The 23,733-nt window shown below is 47.9% G+C and overlaps 1 long non-coding RNA gene across 1 annotated transcript in view; it reads right to left on the bottom strand.

Annotated features, from left to right (window-relative positions):
• Positions 1–5,103: 5,103 nt before the first annotated feature.
• The window catches only part of LOC146056008 (uncharacterized), a 41,185-nt gene continuing 22,555 nt past the window's right edge, over positions 5,104–23,733 (bottom strand). Inside the window, exon 3 of the long non-coding RNA XR_014469050.1 lies at positions 5,104–5,302. This is a non-coding gene — a long non-coding RNA (uncharacterized LOC146056008). The remainder of the gene's footprint in view (positions 5,303–23,733) is intronic.

Below are 23,733 nucleotides of genomic sequence, written 5' to 3'. Positions count from 1 at the left end.
TGGGAAGGGGGATTAAAAATAGTCCTGGCATTTAAAGTACACAGGCCCACCTTGGTGTCAATAGTGTCAACACATTTGTGCGCGAGCGCTCAGGAAAAGAGGGTGTGGACACTCAAAATTGGCCTGTGTAGTGTTCCACACCATATACCACTTCTAAACATTCTGCAACAAAATAATAGACCCCATTATACTTGCCCCTTACACATTATGCCAAACGTATTGAGCCAAAATTCACATAATGCCACGCGGATTGAGCCAAAATTCACATAATGCCACGCGGATTATTCTTTATTCCCAGCGGTTGGCAGGCGGCATTTCAAGGAAAAAAAACCTAACCCCATTGCACCTACCCCACACTGTCCCCCATCGCACCAGCCCCACACTGTAGTCTCCCCATCACACCAGCCCCACACTGTAGTCTCCCATCACACCAGCCCCACACTGTAGTCTCCCATCACACCAGCCCACACTGTAGTCTCCCCATTGCCTCCTCACCCCCTCTCCTCTGCTCCCCTTCTCCTCTCCTTCACTTTCCCTCCTCTGCTCCTGCTCTTCCTTCTTCCTCTCCTCCTCCTCCTCCTTTCCTCAGCTCCCCCACCACCTTCTCATCTACTCTCCATCCTCCGATCCCCCTCCTCTCCTCTGCTTCCCCTCCTCCTCCGCTTCCTCTATTCTGCTCCCTCTCCTCTTCCGCTCCTTTGCCCCCTCTCCTCTTCCACTCCTCTGCTCCTTCTTCCCTTATCCCCCTCCTCTCCCCTGTTCTCTCTTTCCCCTCTATCCTCTCCTCCTCACCCAATTTCCCCACAACTCACTCTCTCTCTCCCTCTTCCCCTCTCTCTCTCTCCCTCTCTCTCCCTCTCTCCCCTCTCTCTCTCCTCCCTCTCTCTCCCCCTCCCCCTCTCCCCCCCTCCCCCCCTCTCTCCCCCCTCTCTCCCCCCCTCTCTCTCCCCTCCCCCCTCTCTCTCCCCCCTCTCTCTCCCCCCCCCTCTCTCCCCCCTCTCCTCCCCTCCCCCCCTCTCTCTCCCCCTCCCCCCCTCTCTCCCCCTCCCCCCCTCTCTCCCCCCCTCTCTCCCCCTCCCCCCTCTCTCTCTCTCTCCCCCCCTCTCTCTCCCCCTCCCCCCCTCTCTCCCCCCCTCTCTCCCCCTCCCCCCTCTCTCCCCCCCTCTCTCTCTCTCTCTCTCTCTTTCTCCCCCCCTCTGTTCTCTTCCTGCACCCCAGCACGAGGTCACCGGCAGTCTGAAAGAGAGATAGAGAAGTGTGGGGAAATTGGTGAGCAGGAGAGAGATAGAGGGGAAAGAGAGAGCAGGGGAGAGGAAGATAGGGGTTGTGGAGGAGGGGGAAGTGGAGGAGAGGAGGGGGATCAGAGAAGAAGGAGCTGAGGAGGAGTGGAGGTGAGGAGGAGGGGGGGCAGAGGAGGATGGGGAGCAGAGTAGAGGAAGAGTTAGAAGGGAGAGCAGAAGAGCAGTGGAGGGGGAGAGAGGGTGCGGAGGAGGGAAGCATAGGAAAGGAGGAGGGAAGCAGAGGAGGGGAATCGGAAGAGAAGGAGGTGGTAAGGGAGCGAGGATTCAGTATGAAATCCCGACGCCGGAATCCCGGCGTTCAAAATCCCGACAAGGGGGGGGACGTGGATCGTCCCCCCTTGCGGGCTCGCTGCGCTTGCCACGGTGGTAAGGGAGCGAATATATACACACATATACTTATACACACACACAGATGGCGCCATCAATTTTTATTTTAAACAAACAAAATAACAGAAGGGGGGACATTATGATGTTACCGTTGTACCTATAACATATTTAAAAAGTATCCCTTAACCCAGTGGTGTCAAAGTCACGGCCCTACAGCTGTTGTGGAAGTACACATCCCTACATGCCCTGCCACAGATTTTATATAATGGATCGCTAAAATCTGTGGTAGGGCATGCTGGGAAGTGTAGTTCCACAACAGCTGGAGGGCCATGAGTTTGACACCACTGCTAAACCCCTTAATGCCCATTACATGTAATCACAACCCACCACCTAGCATCATGCTACACCTCTTCCCTTAGCCCAAAGCAGATTAATCTTGCACCTCCTCTCCCTCCCTCGCTCCCCCCCCCCCCCCCCAAGACATACTCTTCGCCAGGCGTGACCGAAGAGTGCACTCACATAGAATCGGTCGCAGGTGGGGGTACTGCAGCATCTGTCGAATAGGGCACCTCTCTCCTCCTCAGCGTCGTTCCTAGCAGCGTTGGGCTGTGTTCTCTGCCGCAGCGCCCTGGGGGCGGAGTTGGGGCAGCTGAGTCCCCGCCTGTATCCTTCCCGTCTATGTTGGGCGGTGTCCTGAGCAACGTCCTGGGGGTCCTCAGTGGCAGCAAGGTTTTAGTAGCATCCTGAAGGGGAGGGAAGAGGAGGAAAACATCCATATTTAAAAAAAGAAAATGCTGGTCTACAACAGTATGTAAAAATAGCGGCATAGTGAGTTTAGGAGAATCCTGTTCAAAAACTTGCAAAGAGATGGTGCCAGTGTGCACGCTCAGAGAGCAGATAAAGGGCGGGAAGGGGATTAAAAATAGGTCCTGGCATTTAAAGTACACAGGCCCACCTGGTGTCAATAGTGTCAACACATTTGTGCGCGAGCGCTCAGGAAAAGAGGGTGTGGACACTCAAAATTGGCCTTGTGTAGTGTTCCACACCATATACCACTTCTACACATTCTGCAACAAAATAATAGACCCCATTATACTTGCCCCTTACACATTATGCCAAACGTATTGAGCCAAAATTCACATAATGCCACGCGGATTGAGCCAAAATTCACATAATGCCACGCGGATTATTCTTTAATCCCAGCGGTGGCAGGCGGCATTTCAAGGAAAAAAAAAATAACCCCATTGCACCTACCCCACACTGTCCCCCATCGCAGCAGCCCCACACTGTCCCCATCGCACCAGCCCCACATTGTAGTCTCCCATCACACCAGCCCCACACTGTAGTCTCCCCATTGCACCTGCTCCACACTGTAGTCTCCCCATTGCTCCAGCCCGCACTGTAGTCTCCCCATTGCAACAGCCCCACACTGTCACCATCACACCAGCCCCACACTGTCTTTCATCACATTTTCATCTGTCCTTTCAGCCCACACAGCATAGCTCTGCCCCAACACTCATGAAGCACCGCCTACATGTTTTGATTGGCCCACAATCAATCAGTCAAAGAAAATGGATCACCATCAATAGGTAAAAACATTGATGGTCATCCATTGCATAGTGTGCCACAATCAATGGGCAGTTGCACTATTGTCATCAATTGCAAAGACGTCCATCCCTAAAGCTGTGCACACACAGTGCAAGTGAGCCTCTGTGCTAAGTTTGCAGTTAAGCACAGATGGCTCAGCATTGTGTGCTGAACAATCTGTCACGGCCAGTGTTCTCTGGTGTGAGAACATTGGCGATGACTAGATTTATAACTGGATGCAGTGTAAATCTAGTCAAGCAACAGCGACGCGCGGGACCGCGCAATCGTCATCACCAGAGGGTATACACATGGAGTGATCCTTTTTTCATTTCTAAGCGATCTAGTCAGATCACTTAGAAATAAGCCTCATATCCCCCTGGGCGGGATGTATTAATGTAAATCGCCAGCCGCCGCGATGCTACCGCATATGTACTAACATATGCGGCTAGCATTGGGTTGCGGTGACGGAGACCCCCGCGATACCTGTAATGTGGTGTGCGGGGGTCTCCGTCACATCCTGGCGGCTGTCAGTGTCCCCTGCCTCTCCTCCTCCTCCCTACAGCCGGATGTCCTCCCGGCTGTGACACCTGCTGAGGGAGGAGTAGATCGATGGAGATGGGTCGCAAGGACGGCGGGCGGCGATAGAAGCCCATAGGCAATCTATAGGGTATCGCCACCCAGAGGTGGCGATACCCTGCCAGGCGAGATTGGGGCGGACGGGTAAGGGTACAAAGGAAAATGCGGTAAAACCCCCGTTTTATCACATTTTCCCTTTAGTACATCCCGCCCCCTGTGTGTATGCCCCATTAGGATGGTAGATAATACAGTATACACTTTAGACTACAGTATAACTAATGTGACAATAATCCCTGTATAACCATCCAGCAAGCATTCCCGGCGGGTGACATGTACTTGGTGTCACCTGAACGCAGCAGTGATCCCAGCCTATATACAGTATGCCCAGTTATCCTACATCTGCACTAATGGCTACGTGCAGTTTGCTAGCCTGTACGGTTTGGCTCACCTGTATCTCACCACATTGGCATGCCGGGCACATATTTACCATTACACTCACATGTGTTTATTATCATAGAACATAGCAAAGCGCGCATAGCTACTGCAGCAGAGAGAGAACATATGGTATACACACAGAGGCTTCCCATAGATTATAATCTGGTCTATATACACCTGTGTCACACTTTGGGAAAGCAGATAGATAATTTACAGTGTATAATAATGCAGACAGCACTGGGGCTGAGATATTACAACCTGAGCCATAGAGTAGCGCTGCTGAGGATACACTGGTATGCCCATACACATAGATATCCCCAGGAGCACCATCCACGTGGATCGTCCCCCCTTGCGGGCTCGCTGCGCTTGCCACGGTGGTAAGGGATCGAATATATACACACATATACGTATACACACACACAGATGGCGCCATCAATTTTATTTTAAACAAACAAAATAACAGAAGGGGGGACATTATGATGTTACCGTGTACCTATAACATATTTAAAAAGTATCCCTTAACCCAGTGGTGTCAAAGTCACGGCCCTACAGCTGTTGTGGAAGTACACATCCCTACATGCCCTGCCACAGATTTTATATAATGGATCGCTAAAATCTGTGGTAGGGCATGCTGGGAAGTGTAGTTCCACAACAGCTGGAGGGCCATGAGTTTGACACCACTGCTAAACCCCTTAATGCCCATTACATGTAATCACAACCCACCACCTAGCATCATGCCACACCTCTTCCCTTAGCCCAAAGCAGATTAATCTTGCACCTCCTCTCCCCTCCCTCGCTCCCCCCCCCCCCCAAGACATACTCTTCGCCAGGCGTGACCGAAGAGTGCACTCACATAGAATCGGTCGCAGGTGGGGTACTGCAGCATCTGTCGAATAGGGCACCTCTCTCCTCCTCAGCGTCGTTCCTAGCAGCGTTGGGCTGTGTTCTCTGCCGCAGCGCCCTGGGGGCGGAGTTGGGGCAGCTGTCTCCCCGCCTGTATCCTTCCCGTCTATGTTGGGCGGTGTCCTGAGCAACGTCCTGGGCGTCCTCAGTGGCAGCAAGGTTTTAGTAGCATCCTGAAGGGGAGGGAAGAGGAGGAAAACATCCATATTTAAAAAAAGAAAATGCTGGTCTACAACAGTATGTAAAATAGCGGCATGTGAGTTTAGGAGAATCCTGTTCAAAAACTTGCAAAGAGATGGTGCCAGTGTGCACGCTCAGAGAGCAGATAAAGGGCGGGAAGGGGATTAAAAATAGGTCCTGGCATTTAAAGTACACAGGCCCACCTTGGTGTCAATAGTGTCAACACATTTGTGCGCGAGCGCTCAGGAAAAGAGGGTGTGGACACTCAAAATTGGCCTTGTGTAGTGTTCCACACCATATACCACTTCTACACATTCTGCAACAAAATAATAGACCCCATTATACTTGCCCCTTACACATTATGCCAAACGTATTGAGCCAAAATTCACATAATGCCACGCGGATTGAGCCAAAATTCACATAATGCCACGCGGATTATTCTTTATTCCCAGCGGTGGCAGGCGGCATTTCAAGGAAAAAAAACCTAACCCCATTGCACCTACCCCACACTGTCCCCCATCGCACCAGCCCCACACTGTAGTCTCCCATCACACCAGCCCCACACTGTAGTCTCCCATCACACCAGCCCCACACTGTAGTCTCCCCCATTGCACCTGCTCCACACTGTAGTCTCCCCATTGCTCCAGCCCGCACTGTAGTCTCCCCATTGCAACAGCCCCACACTGTCACCATCGCACCAGCCCCACACTGTCTTTCATCACATTTTCATCTGTCTTTCAGCCCCACACAGCATAGCTCTGCCCCAACACTCATGAAGCACCGCCTACATGTTTTGATTGGCCCACAATCCAATCAGTCAAAGAAAATGGATCACCATCAATAGGTAAAAACATTGATGGTCATCCATTGCATAGTGTGCCACAATCAATGGGCAGTTGCACTATTGTCATCAATTGCAAAGACGTCCATCCCTAAAGCTGTGCACACACAGTGCAAGTGAGCCTCTGTGCTAAGTTTGCAGTTAAGCACAGATGGCTCAGCATTGTGTGCTGAACAATCTGTCACGGCCAGTGTTCTCTGGTGTGAGAACATTGGCGATGACTAGATTTATAACTGGATGCAGTGTAAATCTAGTCAAGCAACAGCGACGCGCGGGACCGCGCAATCGTCATCACCAGAGGGTATACACATGGAGTGATCCTTTTTTCATTTCTAAGCGATCTAGTCAGATCACTTAGAAATAAGCCTCATATCCCCCTGGGCGGGATGTATTAATGTAAATCGCCAGCCGCCGCGATGCTACCGCATATGTACTAACATATGCGGCTAGCATTGGGTTGCGGTGACGGAGACCCCCGCGATACCTGTAATGTGGTGTGCGGGGGTCTCCGTCACATCCTGGCGGCTGTCAGTGTCCCCCTGCCTCTCCTCCTCCTCCCTACAGCCGGATGTCCTCCCGGCTGTGACACCTGCTGAGGGAGGAGTAGATCGATGGAGGATGGGTCGCAAGGACAGCGGGCGGCGATAGAAGCCCATAGGCATCTATAGGGTATCGCCACCCAGAGGTGGAGATACCCTGCCAGGCGGAGATGGGGCGGACGGGTAATGGTACAAAGGAAAATGCGGTAAAACCCCCCGTTTTATCACATTTTCCCTTTAGTACATCCCGCCCCCTGTGTGTATGCCCCATTAGGATGGTAGATAATACAGTATACACTTTAGACTACAGTATAACTAATGTGACAATAATCCCTGTATAACCATCCAGCAAGCAATCCCGCGGGTGACATGTACTTGGTGTCACCTGAACGCAGCAGTGATCCCAGCCTATATACAGTATGCCCAGTTATCCTACATCTGCACTAATGGCTACGTGCAGTTTGCTAGCCTGTACGGTTTGGCTCACCTGTATCTCACCACATTGGCATGCCGGGCACATATTTACCATTACACTCACATGTGTTTATTATCATAGAACATAGCAAAGCGCGCATAGCTACTGCAGCAGAGAGAGAACATATGGTATACACACAGAGGCTTCCCATAGATTATAATCTGGTCTATATACACCTGTGTCACACTTTGGGAAAGCAGATAGATAATTTACAGTGTATAATAATGCAGACAGCACTGGGGCTGAGATATTACAACCTGAGCCATAGAGTAGCGCTGCTGAGGATACACTGGTATGCCCATACACATAGATATCCCCAGGAGCACCATGCAGCAGCCCTGTGGGAGTCACATACATGACCAACATACAGACTGAGCTCCAGTCCTCACCCACAGGTTGCTCAATGCTCAGGGGTGTTCTGCACATGTGCACTTACCAGCCGCTTCTTCTACGCAGGAACATGGCGTCCCAGTCAGTGACTGCCTCCATCAGAACAGCCGGCAGAGTGCTTCTTGGGTCACTTTATTAATGTACCTATAACATTAATCAGAACATTAATATATGCTAACCTAGATTGCCCCTTGTAGGAATACTTTATCTTTCTTTGCTTCCAAGTCTAATACATATTCCTGGGTGCGCCTCCCCCATTACCAATTGATACTTAATATAGTAATGCAGGGTGAGATAGCTATACCAATTACAGGCCGTTCGGATTGATAGCCTCTATCTATTAACCTGTATCAGCGATATCAGATGGTCGACAGTCATCAGGTCGACATACTGCAAAGTCGACATGGGTCTAGGTCGACAGGTCATTAGGTCAACATGGTCTAGGTCGACTGGGTTTTTCACTGGATTTTTGGGGGTTTTTTTGAGCCGACATGTGCCGACAGGCGGAATTTCATGCCCTACCATCCACTAGGGCAGGCGTTCCCAACCACGGTCCTCAAGGCACACCAACAGTGCAGGTTTAAGTGATATCCAGGCTTCAGCACAGATGGATTAATCCAAATCACAGGTACTAATTAAGTCACCTGTGCTCAAGCCTGGATATCATTAAAACCTGTACTGTTGGTGTGCCTTGAGGACCGTGGTTGGGAACGCCTGCACTAGGGTGTGGTGGGAGAATAACATAGAGTGCCAAGCACAGCCAGACATGCGAGGGGATGCGGTGCACTTAATCCTGTGTCCATGTTGACTGTGTCGGCATTCGGGTAAAAAAAAAGTACAAAACCCCATGTTGAGCTAGACCATTTTGACCTAATGCTTTTTTGGACCAAATGACCTGTTGACCTTGACCCATGTCGACCTTGCAGTATGTTGACCTAATGACTGTCGACAATCTTTAGGTCGACCATATGATCCTTACCTGTTTCAGCAAGGGGTGTGAGGCCAATTTCTCTCCAGGGAATGGAGAAATATCTGTGTTTAGAGCCAGACTAGAATCACGTCTGCCCGCAGACAATAGATCGGGTATCATTTTTTTATTTTTTTTTATGTATGTTTGACAAAGGCCATACACTTCACTGGAGGCGAAGATCCGCAGACGAAGGCCAGAGCATACAGCTAATTGCTGCCGATCCTACTATTAAAAAAGAAAAAGGAATGTATTGTATACACAGAACATCGAACATTCCTTCCAACTTTTACCAATAGATCAGTGGGACCTGCATGCAGCTGGCCCTGGAAAGGGGCGGGGCTATGTGCAACGGGGGCGGGACCGGGCATCGAGGCCCCGGGTTTTCCATCCTCTTTGCCAGCGTACCCAGCCCCGTCTCTCCTTGCTGCGCACGGCACCTATCCAGCAATCACCGGCTGCTCCACAAAGCAGAGCAGCCATGATCACCTCCCCTCAAGGGACATCAGGGCAGGCTCCAAATAGCGGGACCATACCACTGTAATCAGGACAGTTGGGAGGAATGCTATAAATACATTATCATGTAGCGCCTATTATTCCTGTTGTCCGACTCTACCTGTATGACTACATGTGAAGGAAAACACAGAGGCTGCTTCTTTTGCCCAACGTTTGGGAATTTATGATATTTTAGTTTTCGGAACTTGTCTCCTGTCCTACATAACAGTTTATAGACGCTGTGACCAGGGGTGAGGGTCATTAAGTCGACAGTAATTAGATCTTTTGGTCGGCAGTGAAAAGGTCTACATATGAAAAACATCGACCTAGTTTAAATTGATGCTGAAAACGGTCGACACAATCCAAAAGGCTGCATGAAAAAGGTCAACACAGGAATAGGTCGACATGAGTTATTAAAGAAAATTGTGTATGTGGAAATCTGCTGACACGGGCACTGTATAAGTGTACAGCGACACGGACACACAGCTCCAATTTCTATTCACTTTTTTCTTAATGCACTTTTTTAATTTTAACCTATTTTGCCGTTTTGTGCCAATGAATAAACTGTATATTTAGAACAATTGGTCTGTACACAGACTCCGTCCTGCCCCCACTTAAAGTTATTCCTCCTGGTTATATATGGTGGCTAATTATTAATATTATGTAGTTTGAGCAGAAAATATTGTGGTATCAGTGGATGAGTCAAAAACTCAGGCTGCTGCCGGATCCGAAGGCGCTACACCCCACGCCCCTGAAACAGCAGACACTGGAGGAGGATTCGAACCCGTGGTGGCTCAGCCTGAGTGGCTGTCCCAGACGCTGAACTAACGGTACACGCCACTGTACCAGCCACTCATACACGGACTGTTTGTGTATCTCGTAGCTACAATGCAGTGACGTCATTCACGCTGTGCCGCACCATCGCCACCTATTGGCAGCTGCTGGAACTACACCTGGCACATAATGCATCGTCATCACTGCTGCTCCCCCTACATGAGCACTCTGCCGGCTGTTCTGATGGAGGCAGTCACTGACTGGGACGCCATGCCCCTGCGTAGAAGAAGCGGCTGGTAAGTGCACATGTGCAGAACACCCCCTGAGCATTGAGCAACCTGTGGGTGAGGACTGGAGCTCAGTCTGTATGTTGGTCATAGTTACATAGTAGGTAAGGCTGAAAAAAGACTTGCGTCCATCTAGTTCAACCTGGTATAGATATCCATTGCTGATTTGGTTGGTTCTGGTATTTTACAGACAAATTATATTTCTTATTTGTACCCATGGATGTTTTTCTCCAGTAAATGTTTGTCCAACTTTGCCTTGAACGCATTTAATGAGCCAGCCGTTACCACCTCTCTGGGAAGAGAGTTCCAGAGTTTGACTGTTCTGACCGTAAAGAAATTCTTTCTACTAGCTGAATGAAATCTTTTTTCTTCTAATCTATACTCATGCCCTCGCGTCCTAGATTCCTTTCTAGTAGAAAATAGGGTGTGTGACAGTTCCTTATATTGGCCCTTGATATACTTGTACATGTTGAGCATGTCCCCCCTTAAACGTCTCTTTTCTAATGTAAATAGTCCCAAATTGCTTAATCTCTCCCCGTAGCTTAAATTCTCCATTCCCCTAATAAGCTTTGTTGCTCGCCTTTGGACTTTTTCTAATTCTATGATGTCCTTTTTATAGTGTGGGGCCCAGAACTGTACTCCGTACTCTAGGTGAGGTCTCACCAATGCTTTATATAGTGGCATAATTACCCTTGAGTCCCTAGTTTCCATTCCCCTCTTAATACATGCCAGAATTTTGTTGGCCTTTTTTGTAGCTACGTTACAATGGGCACTACATCCTAGATTGCTGTCTATTTGGACTCCTAGATCCTTTTCAAGTATGGAATTACCCAGTTCCTCTCCGCTAAGGTTGTAACTTGCACACTGGTTGTGTCTCCCAAGGTGCATAACCTTACATTTATCTACATTGAACCTCATCTTCCATTTTTTTGCCCACTCATCTAGAATTGCAAGATCATTTTGAAGCATGGTGACATCTTCTGGTGATTTGATGACTTTGCTAAGTTTTGTATCGTCCGCAAAGATGGATACATTGCTGAGTAACCCTATCCCAATATCGTTAATAAAAATGTTAAACAAAATGGGCCCCAAAACCGAACCCTGGGGCACTCCACTTAGTACCGGTATCATATCTGATACGGCACCATTCACAACCACTCTTTGTTCTCTATTACATAGCCAATTCCCTACCCATCTGCAGATATTTTCACCCAATCCTAGGTTCTCCATTTTATTAATCAATCTCTTGTGTGGGACAGTATCAAATGCTTTAGCAAAATCTAGGAAAATCACATCTACAGCATTTCCATTATCGAGGTTTTTGCTAACCTCTTCATAGAACCCTAGTAGATTAGTTTGGCATGAACGATTTTTCACGAACCCATGTTGGTTAGTACTGAGTAGAAGGTGATGATCTAAATATTCCTGGATACCATCCCTTAAAAATCCTTCAAATAGTTTACCCACAATTGATGTTAAACTAACGGGTCTGTAATTAGCTGGATCTTCCTTTTTTCCTTTTTTGAATATTGGCACTACCTCTGCTATTCTCCAATCTTTTGGTACTATACCTGACGATAGTGACTTGCTAAAGATATAATGTAGGGGGGTAGCTAGTTCATCCCTTAATTCCATTAATACCCTCGGATGAATCCCATCTGGCCCTGGTGACTTATTTGTTTTGAGTTTGCTTAGCCTCAGTATTATTTCTTTCGGCGTGAAATCCACAATGAGATCTGGCTTATTTGTCCCGTTTGTGGTAAATGTTCGTTCCACAGTCTGCTCTCCCTTAGTAAATACTGATGAGAAGAACTCATTTAACAGTTTTGCTTTTCCCTTGTCCTCAGTAACACTTTTTCCACTAGTATCAGTTAGTGGGCCTATGTTTTCCTTAATTAAACGTTTACTATTTATGTATTTAAAAAATTTCTTTGGGTTGTTTTTGCTTTCAGTGGCTATGCACTCTTCATATAATATTTTAGCTGCTTTGATTACCCCTTTACAAGTTTTGTTTGATTCTTTGTATTTTGCGAATGCCTCCTCATTCAAGTTATTTTTATAGAATTTAAAGGCTCTGGTTTTATTGTTGATAGCTGACCTTACTTCTTTGTCATGTATGTGACTCCCACAGGGCTGCTGCATGGTGCTCCTGGGGATATCTATGTGTATGGGCATACCAGTGTATCCTCAGCAGCGCTACTCTATGGCTCAGGTTGTAATATCTCAGCCCCAGTGCTGTCTGCATTATTATACACTGTATATTATCTATCTGCTTTCTCAAAGTGTGACACAGGTGTATATAGACCAGATTATAATCTATGGGAAGCCTCTGTGTGTATACCATATGTTCTCTCTCTGCTGCAGTAGCTATGCGCGCTTTGCTATGTTCTATGATAATAAACACATGTGAGTGTAATGGTAAATATGTGCCCGGCATGCCAATGTGGTGAGATACAGGTGAGCCAAACCGTACAGGCTAGCAAACTGCACATAGCCATTAGTGCAGATGTGGGATAACTGGGCATACTGTATATAGGCTGGGATCACTGCTGCGTTCAGGTGACACCAAGTACATGTCACCCGCCGGGATTGCTTGCTGGATGGTTATACAGGGATTATTGTCACATTAGTTATACTGTAGTCTAAAGTGTATACTGTATTATCTACCATCCTAATGGGGCATACACACAGGGGGCGGGATGTACTAAAGGGAAAATGTGATAAAACGGGGGTTTTACCGCATTTTCCTATGTACCATTATCCGTCCGCCCCATCTCCGCCTGGCAGGGTATCTCCACCTCTGGGTGGCTATATTCTATAGATGCCTATGGGCTTCTATCGCCGCCCGCCGTCCTTGCGACCCATCCTCCATCGATCTACTCCTCCCTCAGCAGGTGTCACAGCCAGGATGTGACGGAGACCCCCGCACACCACATTACAGGTATCGCGGGGGTCTCCGTCACCGCAACCCGATGCTAGCCGCATATGTTAGTACATATGCGGTAGCATCGCGGCGGCTGGCGATTTACATTAATACATCCCGCCCAGGGGAATATGAGGCTTATTTCTAAGTGATCTGACTAGATCGCTTAGAAATGAAAAAAGGATCACTCCATGTGTATACCCTCTGGTGATGACGATTGCGCGGTCCCGCGCGTCGCTGTTGCCTGACTAGATTTACACTGCATCCAGTTATAAATCTAGTCATCGCCAGTGTTCTCACACCAGAGAACACTGGCCGTGACAGATTGTTCAGCACACAATGCTGAGCCATCTGTGCTTAACTGCAAACTTAGCACAGAGGCTCACTTGCACTGTGTGTGCACAGCTTTAGGGATGGACGTCTTTGCAATTGATGACAATAGTGCATACACACTATTGTGCAATGGATGACCATCAATGTTTTTACCTATTGATGGTGATCCATTTTCTTTGACTGATTGGATTGTGGGCCAATCAAAACATGTAGGCGGTGCTTCATGAGTGTTGGGGCAGAGCTATGCTGGTGGTAAGGGTTGCTGGTCTTACTGTACTGCATATTAAAAGAATAATAATAAAAAATATATATATAATTTATGTAAGGTGCTAAACAACATATAATGGTGATTCAATTGTTTTGTGCACCCGTAGCTCTTGCCTAATGTAGTGGGAGCTAATGAATTGTTCGCAGCCCTTGCCCTGGTCTTGTTGGCTGCATTTTTGCGCCCTAAATAAACTAGATGCAGCTTATTGCCCTACTGTGCGCGAAGGGTGCGAGGAGAAATCCAGGTGACGTGCAGCCTGGGAGTCGGGTCACCAAACAATTGACTTTGATTTTAAAGCTCGTTTGTCACTGAGCGCCCTTTAGCTGTTTTGAAACTACACATCCCAGCATGCCTTGCCATAGTTTTAGTATTCCCTAATAGCAGAACTGTGGCAAGGCATGATGGGACTTGCAGTTTCACAACAGCTGGCGGGCCATAGTTTGGACATGATTGGTGTATTGGGTTCGTTAGCTGTTCACTAGCCTTTTGCACAAACCACTTTGGCACATATGGAGATGTAATCTCTTTATTAGTCTTTTTATTAGTCTTGCACTCTACTATTACATATAATGCATGCCTTGACACCGTTTCACCGTTCGTGACACCCAAAATGTCGTTAAAATATTTGTTCCAACCAGATTGTTGCTCGGAAAATGTCCAAACTTTTTTTATTTCTTTACATTTTTGAAATACACAAAAAAGGGATTTTTGTAAGAACTTACCGTTCGAATCCCTTTCTCTGATATGGTCCTGGTGACACAGCTCAACACTGGGATGTAGGAGGGTCCGAAGGAGCCAGGCACCTATCCTAAATCTTTTAGAGGGTAGGCTCCTCCCCTACTGCATCCCGGACTCTTCAGTTCAATCTTTCAAAGCCACTGGAATACATTAACTCAGTACAAACGCCTGCACATATTATATGCACATTTTTTAACAATAACTGTTACTTTAACCAATTAAACATGAACATCATGAACACTGGCATACTTACTGAGCGTAAGGGAGGGATCGCTGTGTCACCAGGACCATATCAGAGAAAGGGATTCGAACGGTAAGTTCTTACAAAAATCCCTTTTTCTCTTTCAATGGTCCTGGTGACACAGCTCAACACTGGGACGTTCCAGAGCCGGTCCTTTGTGTGGGTACGCTCAGGTCTGCAGCTCTCATCACTGCTCGCCCGAATGATGCGTCCTCCGACGCGAACTCATGGAACCTATAGAATTTGGCAAAGGTATGAACAGATGACCAAGTGGCAGCCCTGCAAACCTGCTCAGCTGTTGCCCCATGTCGAACCGCCCAAGAGGTGGCAACTGACCTGGTGGTATGCGCATTTATCCTTGCCGGAACAGGCCTTCCAACTTTAGTGTATGCAAAAGCTATCACAGAGCGCAACCACCTAGCAATGGTCTGCTTAGATGCCGGCCAACCAATCTTGTGTATGTCATACAACACTAACAAGGTGTCAGTCTTTCTGACACTCTTAACTCTGTCCACATAAATGCGTAATGCACGCACAACATCCAAATTCCTCAATTTGTCCCTTTTTCTAGAACCCTCTGGGGGTTGAACACAGGTAGAACTATCTCCTGGTTTAGATGGAAAGCAGAGACTACTTTTGGTAAAAACTGAGGTACCGTCCGAAGAACTGCCCTATCCTCATGAAATATCAAGAAAGGAGACTTGCATGACAATGCTCCTACTGTAACTCTGACACCCTCTTCGCTGATGCCACTGCCAACAAGAATACCAGCTTCCATGTGAGAAACTTAAGGTCCGCCGACCTTAATGGTTCAAAAGGTGCCTTCTGAGGCGAGAGAGAGAGAGAGAGAGAGGGTGAGGCGAGAGAGAGAGAGAGAGAGAGAGGCTTAGCCGGCAGGAAGAGCTGACAGCCACTGCTAGCAGAGAGCAGCTTAGCGTTGTGGCGGGGGGGGGGGGGGATTTGTCACTTTAAAGAGCTGCCATGCCGCTCACTTCTCAGGACTTCAGCAGTGGTAACAGCATGGGGGACGGTGGCGGGCTACATCTGTAACAACAGACACACAGCTTTCAGCAGAGAGCTCATCAGCGTTTCAGTGCATGCAGGGGGGGCGGATGAGAAAGTTTGCAACGGGGTGTCAGCGCACCAGGGGGGCAGCGGAAGGGCGCAAAGTCCCAGACACAAAAAGGGCAGGAACACTAATTTCTGTGTCCTACGGATGACAGAAGGAGGGTGATATGGTCAGATGTATCTGCCTTCACCGTGGTTCGCAACAAGAAGATTTTGACCCAACTTGAATAACTCTGCAGCTCTTAAGGCCCCCATCTGCTAGGGTGGGGAATCGCCTGTGGTACCCCGCCAACTCACCCGGCAGCTGCTACGTTCAGTTCACAAATATTTCTACCCATGCATGTTGCCCCTTCTTTATATAAACACCTCTTTCTACACTTTTATGAAAACTCTTCACTACTGTATAACCGCAGCTCACCGTTACCAATTCTAAACAGTCTCTTGTTACAGTACATCTTTAGTTGTGACACCTGTCAGTATCACACTGACCCCAGGGGTTAATAAACTGCTTTCTGTTCTACCCTGATACTAGTAAATCCCCTAAACTCCAATACTGCTCTAAAACAAACAGTCATATTTATTGTGGGTTTTATTACTGTTTTAATTCAGCTCATCCTGGAAAAGGATTTGTGGCATTGAGAAAACCTCTGCGAGTATTTATAACAGTGTCTTGAGAATAAAACATTAATCTGGTCATGTAATTATAAATATGGTCAAAATAATAGGCAAAATCAGTGCTGGTGGCTGCCAATCGTAAAATATGTGATAACAGAAGTGAATCACTTGCCTCACCACATAATTACTTTTAAGTACGATATAAACAATCAACTAAATATATATTTTTTTGGCATTTTTCAATAAAGAAACTTTTAGCCTAGTGCTGCTGTGAAAAAAATTCTGATACTCTCTCTAGGTCTGTGGGTCCCAACCTCGGTCCTCAGGACCCTCCAACAGTCTGCGTTTTCCAGGTCACCCGGCAGGTGCACTCATTATTCACTGACACATTTTAAAAGATCACAGGTGGAGCAAAGTATTTCACCTGTGATCCTGCATGGAGGCCTGGAAAAAAGGGATTTTTGTAAGAACTTACCGTTCGAATCCCTTTCTCTGATATGGTCCTGGTGACACAGCTTCACATTGGGATGTAGGAGGGTCCGCAGGAGCCAGGCACCTATCCTAAAGCTTTTGGAGGGTAGGCTCCTCCCCTACTGCATCCCAGATTCCTCAGTTCAATCTTTCAAAGCCACTGGAATACATTAACTCAGTACAAACACCTGCACATATTATATGCACAATTTTAAATTTAACTTTTCAACCAATTATAACATGAAACATCATGAACACTGGCATACTTACTGAGCGTAAGGGAGGGATCGCTGTGTCACCAGGACCATATCAGAGAAAGGGATTCGAACGGTAAGTTCTTACAAAAATCCCTTTTTCTCTTTCAATGGTCCTGGTGACACAGCTTCACATTGGGACGTTCCAGAGCCGGTCCTTTTGGGTGGGTACGCTCAGGTCTGCAGTTTTCATCACTGCTTGCCCGAATGATGCGTCCACCGACGCGAACTCATGGAACCTATCGAATTTGGCAAAAGTATGAACAGAAGACCAAGTGGCAGCCCTGCAAACCTGCTCAGCTGTTGCCCCATGTCGAACCGCCCAAGAGGTGGCAACCGACCTGGTGGTATGCGCATTAATCCTGGCCGGTACAGTCCTACCAACTTTAGTATATGCAAACGCAATAACAGAGCGCAACCACCTAGCAATGGTCTGCTTAGAAGCAGGCCAACTAAGTTTGTGTATGTCATACAAACCAGTAAAGTATCAGTCTTTCTGACACTCTTAACTCTGTCCACATAAACGCGCAAGACGCGCACAACATCCAAATTCCTCAATTTGTCCCTTTTCCTAACAACCCTCTGTGGGTTGAAACACAGGCAGAACAATCTCCTGATTTAGATGAAAAGCAGAGACTACTTTTGGTAAAAATCTAGGGGTACTGTCCGAAAGGCAGCCCTATCATCATGACATATAAGGGAGGAAGACTTGAAGAACAAAGCAATCAACTCCGATATTTTTTTTTTTTTTTTTTCTGACGCCACCGCCAACAAAAATACCAGCTTCCCTGAAAGGAAACTAAGGTCAACCGACCTTAACGGCTCAAAAGGCGCCTCTTTAAGGTACTCCAGAGCCAGAGATAATTCCCCTGGCGCTACTGGTTGGTTGTAGGGAGGTTTCAATAGATAAACCCCCTGCAGGAAGGTCTGTACTTCTGGTTCTAACGCAATCCTTCTTTGGAAAGAAAAATTGACACGGTCGAGAAATGTACTCTGAGTGACTGAAGGCCTAACCCAGAGGAAAGGCCCTCCTGTAAAAAACTCCAACTATTTAGCCATTTTAAATCTCGATGTGCGTGACCTCTGTCTTACACACCAACAAATATAGGTCTTCCAGGCCCCAAAATAATTTACAGAAGACACTGACTTTCTGGCTTTCCTCATTGCGTTAACCACCGCCTCTGAGAATCCTATATTCCTCAAAATGGCGTTTTCAACAGCCAGACCGTCAAAATTAAATCGAGCTGAATCCAGCTGGTTGAACGGTCCTTGTTTTAGAAGGTCTGACCTCAGAGGTAGACGCCACGAGTCCACAGAGAATCTCTGAAGCCTCGAGTACCAGGATCTCCCTGGCCAATCTGGGGCCACTAAAATTACTGGAATTGTCTGGGCCTGTATTGTTTTCAACTCTCTTGCCAGCATTGGAACTGGCGTTAAATCATAAAGAAGATTCCCCTCCCAGGGGATAGTCATGGCATCCACTGCTTCTGCCAGTGGATCCCACGTCCTGTCATACAACCTGGGTACCTGATGGATGAACCTGTATGCCTTCAGGTCCCTATCCGGGGTTTCCCCCTTATTGTAATCTAGTGGAATACTTGTGGATTCAGCCTCCATTTTCCTTCCATCAGTTTCTCCCTGCTCAGGAAGTCGGCCTCTATATTCTCCACTCCTGGTATGAAGATTGCTGATAATGCTAGAACATTCTGTTCCGCCCACAAGAAGATTCGGGACACCCCCACATGGCCAGATTGCTGTGTGTGCCTCCCTGGTGATTCAGATACGCCACAGCTGTGACGTTGTCGGTCTGAATGCCTAAAAGGGAGCTCTTGTAATCTTTTCTCCCGCCAGAGAAAACCTCTTCCACACAGCCCTCAGTTCCAAGATGTTGATCAGTAAGGCAGACTGTAAAGTATCAGTCTTTCTGCTCTAAAGTCCACAAGCCCTGCAGACGCAGGTCCACGACTACTGCCCCTCAGCCTCTGAGACTGGCGTCGGTAGTGACTACCACCCAGCTCCAGGACTGCAGGGACCGACTCCCCCGAAGGGAATCCACCTCCATCCACCATTTTAGGAAGGATCGAGTTTCTGAAAACAACAACATTTGTTCTGACCTCATGGTCTTAGTGTTCCCTGTCCACTGGGACACTCTCGAGTGGAACCTGGCGAACTGTAACGTCTCTAAAGACGCCATCATCTTCCCCAGCAGTTTGAGGCACCTCCATACTGCTGTGCTCTGAGACCCTAGGATCTCCTGTACCAAGGCAGACAGATCCCTGGCCTATGCCTCTGGTAGAAACACCCAATGCAACTGGGTATCCAGACCAATCCCCAAGAATTGGAGTCTCTGTGACGGCACCGATTGAGATTTTTGTAAATTTAAAAGCCAGCCGTGAATCTGCAAAACCTGATGGTTTCTGCCAAGTGACTCTTCACTTGTCTGCTGACTCCGCTTTAAACCGCAGGTCGTCCAAAAATGGAATAACCATGATTTCCGTCAGTCGAAGCACATCCGCCATTTCTGACATTATTTGGTGAATACCCTTGACGCTGTGGCCAGACCAAAAGGCAACGCCTGTAATTACAGGAGAAGGTCTCCTATTGCACACCCCAATAGTGCCTGATGTTCCGGGTGGATAGGAACCTGCAAGTATGCGTCCTGGACCTTCATGGACGCTAAAAATTCTCCCTGGTCCCGGCTTAGCAGCACAGACCGTAGAGACTCTATTTTGAAATGGTCTACCCACAAATGGCTATTAATGCCTTTAAGTTTAGGATCAGCTGAAAGACCCGTCTGGTTTGGGCACCAAAAACAGAGTGAAATAAAAGCCTTTTTTCCCTCCGCTCTGGGGACCGGGACTACCACACCCTTCTCTAAAAGAGAATGAGCCGCTCCCAAGAGAGCTGTACGGAGCCGAGCCTCCTTTGGTAGTGGTGTAGGAATGAACCTTCTCGGTGGAAGAACTTTGAAGGGAATCTTTTAACCCTGGGTTATATTTCTAACCCAAGCGTTCCGGTCTAACAGTGCCCCTGCGTCTCTGAACAGTGACAGACGTCCCCCCTCCTTAAAACACCGCCGGGCAAAACCCCTGGCAGTATGCGGAGGATTTTTCCTCTCCTATGGTTTCTTATAAAAAGAACCAAATTTTGACTTTGGGGCCTTGCCCCTGGAGGACTGAGACTATCCCTTAAAAGACTGTCCTCAAAAGGACGCACCTCCTCTAGGGGAGGGCCGAAAGGATGGCCTGAAAGCAGAAAACCTTGATGTCTGCTTTGGCTGCAGGGGTAGGCAGGAAAGTGCTTTTTTCCACCTGTGGCCTGCTTATTAATCTCTTCCAGTTGTAAACCAATAACAGCTTTCCTTTAAAAGCAAATGCCTCTAAGCCTTTTTAGACTTGTTATCTGCCTTCCAAGCTATAAGCCAGAGCACTCTCCTGGCATTCCAAACACTGAGGAAACTCTGGCAGCCATTTTGAGAGCTTCCTGCTCAGCCTGAATCACCTTTCTGCAGCAGCATTAGACTTCTCTGCATAGTAACAACACACACAAAACAGTATGTCAACTAGAGCACAGGTCACTGACCCACCAATCCTGGCCTTAGAGACCCAGACTGAAGCCAATCAGAGGACTTGCTTGCTTGAAGGCTTGCACTGGTAGCACAGTGGCTTTTGACAAGTATACCACAGAAGCCTCTACCACTGGAACATTTTCCCAGAGGTCTGCATGATCCTCAGGCATGGGATACAGGCTTAACCATCTATTTTGGCATCTAAAGCCTTTTGTCAGGGGTTTTCCAATAAATCTTGTAAACCCTTGTCTGCAGAGAGATATCATTTCCCTCACGCTGTCTCTTAAAAACAACCTTAGCAGGAGTTTTTTTTTTTTTTTTTTTTTTACTTCACAGACAAATTCAATGTCTGTTTACAGCAGTAATCAAATCCTCCACCCCTGAGGGTGAGGACTCTTCAGGAACATCACCCTGAACCCAGGGTATGTCTGTGTACTCTCCCTCCTCATCAGCAGCTAATAATGGCACTGAATAAGACCTTTTAGGGGTCCCCCCAGAATAACCATAAAGCTTGTCAAACAAGTAATTTAAACCTGCTGATTCCCATAGCAGTATCCTGCATGACTTGTATAAGTCAGGATCTGTCTGGGTCCGAGGCAAAGAGCTGGCCCGACTGCTGAGAGAATGGCCCTGGTCTAGGGAAATTACCAGCCATCACTCTGCCTGTCCAGTAATGCACCAAAGCATTTTCAGACCTGTCTCAGGGACTCAGCCCTCGCAAGGTCCGATGCACTACCCTCTGGGGTTCACTCCCCATGGGTTTCACAGCAGCGCATAAAATACAAAAGCCCCCCTTAGGGACAAATTTCAGTGTACAACCACTGCAAGCGCTCAATGCATTAAAGGCTCCCTCCCCCAAAACCACAGACTGTTGCTCAGACATGATGTTCTCAATAACACAGTCACAGCATTAAATGTACATACATTATATACAGTGTACTCAGCCACTTAGCTTTCTGTAGTCTTCAGAATGGGGAAAGCGAAGCCCAGGAAATCCAATCACTCTGTCAGGATCAGTAAGCCAGCTCAGCTCCGCTGCAAGCGTTCTGAATGGCGCCAAAAACAGAGTGAGGGAAGGGACCAAGTCCCTGCTGCTGCGGGGTCTGTGACTTTTGGCGCCAACTACCCCCAGACAGCCGCTCCCATTGTAGGATCTCCTCGTTCCAGTATCTCCCCCTCAGCTGGGGACCACTCGGAACATGCCTGTAACAACACTGCTGTCCTCTCAATATAGGAGCTCAGTGTGTAAGCTCCGCAGAAAATGGCCGCCGCCATCACGGAGCGCCTGTCCCCCATGATCCCCACCTAGCGTGAAGCCGGTTTCAGGGCGCTCCGGAGCCCAGGCAGCTTCTTAAAAGAAGCTGTAAGCGCTGCACAGGGAGGCCAGACAGCGTCTCCCTCGTGCACAGTGAGCTGACAGGACTCGTTTCTGTCAGCTCCTGCTGCGCTAGCAGTGCGAGGATTCACTAATGAGAATCCTCACACTGTGCCTACCTAGCTAGTGTAGAAGTTAATAAAATAATAAAAACCCTAACTAACTCTACTCCTTCGGCTGCTCCAGCAGCCCTTTAGAATAGCACCCACTCCAGTGGGCACCTAACACGAACTGAGGAATCTGGGATGCAGTAGGGGAGGAGCCTACCCTCCAAAAGCTTTAGGATAGGTGCCTGGCTCCTGCGGACCCTCCTACATCCCAATGTGAAGCTGTGTCACCAGGACCATTGAAAGAGAAATGTACACTGTTGGGGAGTCCTGATGACCGAGGTTGAGAACCACTGCTCTTGGGTGTTGGGATTTAAAAAAAGTTTGGGAACCACTGTCCTACGCCATACTAGAAAGATGTACCGAAAAAGTTACTTGCAGCCAATCAAGCAGGTCTGAATCACCCTCTACATTTAGTTTTCTGTACTGTTGCTGGAAGTCTGCATACTTTTATTCAGGCAATGTATGGTTCTATCTATATGATGCTTTGAAATAAAAATCATTCTTTCAAAAAAAAAAAACCTTTCAAAAATTCTATAGACTTAATGTTCTATAGAAATATCTCACAAGAAGCATTTAGGCATAGACACGCCCATAGGTTTATTTATTTATTAACAGTTTCTTATATAGCGCACACATATTTCACAGCGCTTTACAGAGAATACTTGAACATTCACATCAGTCCCTGCCCCAGTGGAGCTTACAATCTAATCCCTACCACACACACACACATTCCAGGGTTAATTTTGTTGGAAGCCAATTAACCTACCAGTATATTTTTGGATTGTGGGAGGAAACTGGAGTACCAGGAGGAAACCCACGCAAGTATGGGGAGAATATACAAACTCCACACAGTTAGAGCCATGGTGGGAATCGAACCCATTACCTCAGTGCTGTGAGGCAGTAATGCTAACCATTACACCATCCGTACTGCTCCATGTGGAGTTAGACACGCCCTTTGGGCACTGTGTGACACGCCCCTTACAAAGGCGCTTGGCGCATCCTACTGTAATTTTCCTGACTGTAGTTTTCAATTGGAGGGAAGTATGTTGTAACCACAAAGAAAAGTGATCTACATCAGATTCATAGACTAGTTAATAGTACCCCTTTTATACCAAAAACGCCAGGTCGCATCCGGGTTTTTGATCCCTGCTTCAAGCCAGGTGTGACCCTGCGTTTGCACCCTTTTACACCACTGTCGCATCCCCCCTGCCGCTTGGAGATTATGTCATCTCCGATCGCCGCCGCCAGGACCCGGAATGCTGCGCTGGGGGCAAGCCCAGCACTAAGGTAATCTGCTGGGCTGCCCCCAGCCCCCGTCCACCCCTTGTCCGGGAGGTGAATGGATGCCGCTCACAGGCATCCATTCACCTCCTCTGCTACTGCTGTCTGCAGGGTATAGCAGACAGCAGTGCAGGCTGCCTGTGCCCCCCTTCCCCGTCCAACCTGCGGACAATGCACCGCGCCCCCCCGGGGTGGCCCTTTCGGACCGCACCCGACTCGGCTGAAATGATGCGGAGGGGTTACAATGCCTTTTGTTATATTTATTGTGGCACAAACACTCTGGGAAACTGTATATAGGAAAGTAGTGTATGGCGGCGGATGCTGGGAGTAGTAGTATAAGAACTGATAGTGTTAGCAATATGGTCGTATCGTTCATTAGACCCCACCTACTGTATGTGACTGCCAAAACTG

This window comes from Crinia signifera, unplaced genomic scaffold (assembly GCF_055691185.1).
Source record: "Crinia signifera unplaced genomic scaffold, ASM5569118v1 HAP2_SCAFFOLD_702, whole genome shotgun sequence".
Lineage (NCBI taxonomy): Eukaryota > Metazoa > Chordata > Amphibia > Anura > Myobatrachidae > Crinia > Crinia signifera.
Note: the sequence above shows the minus strand (reverse complement) of the source record. Positions and strands in the feature narration are given on the sequence as shown.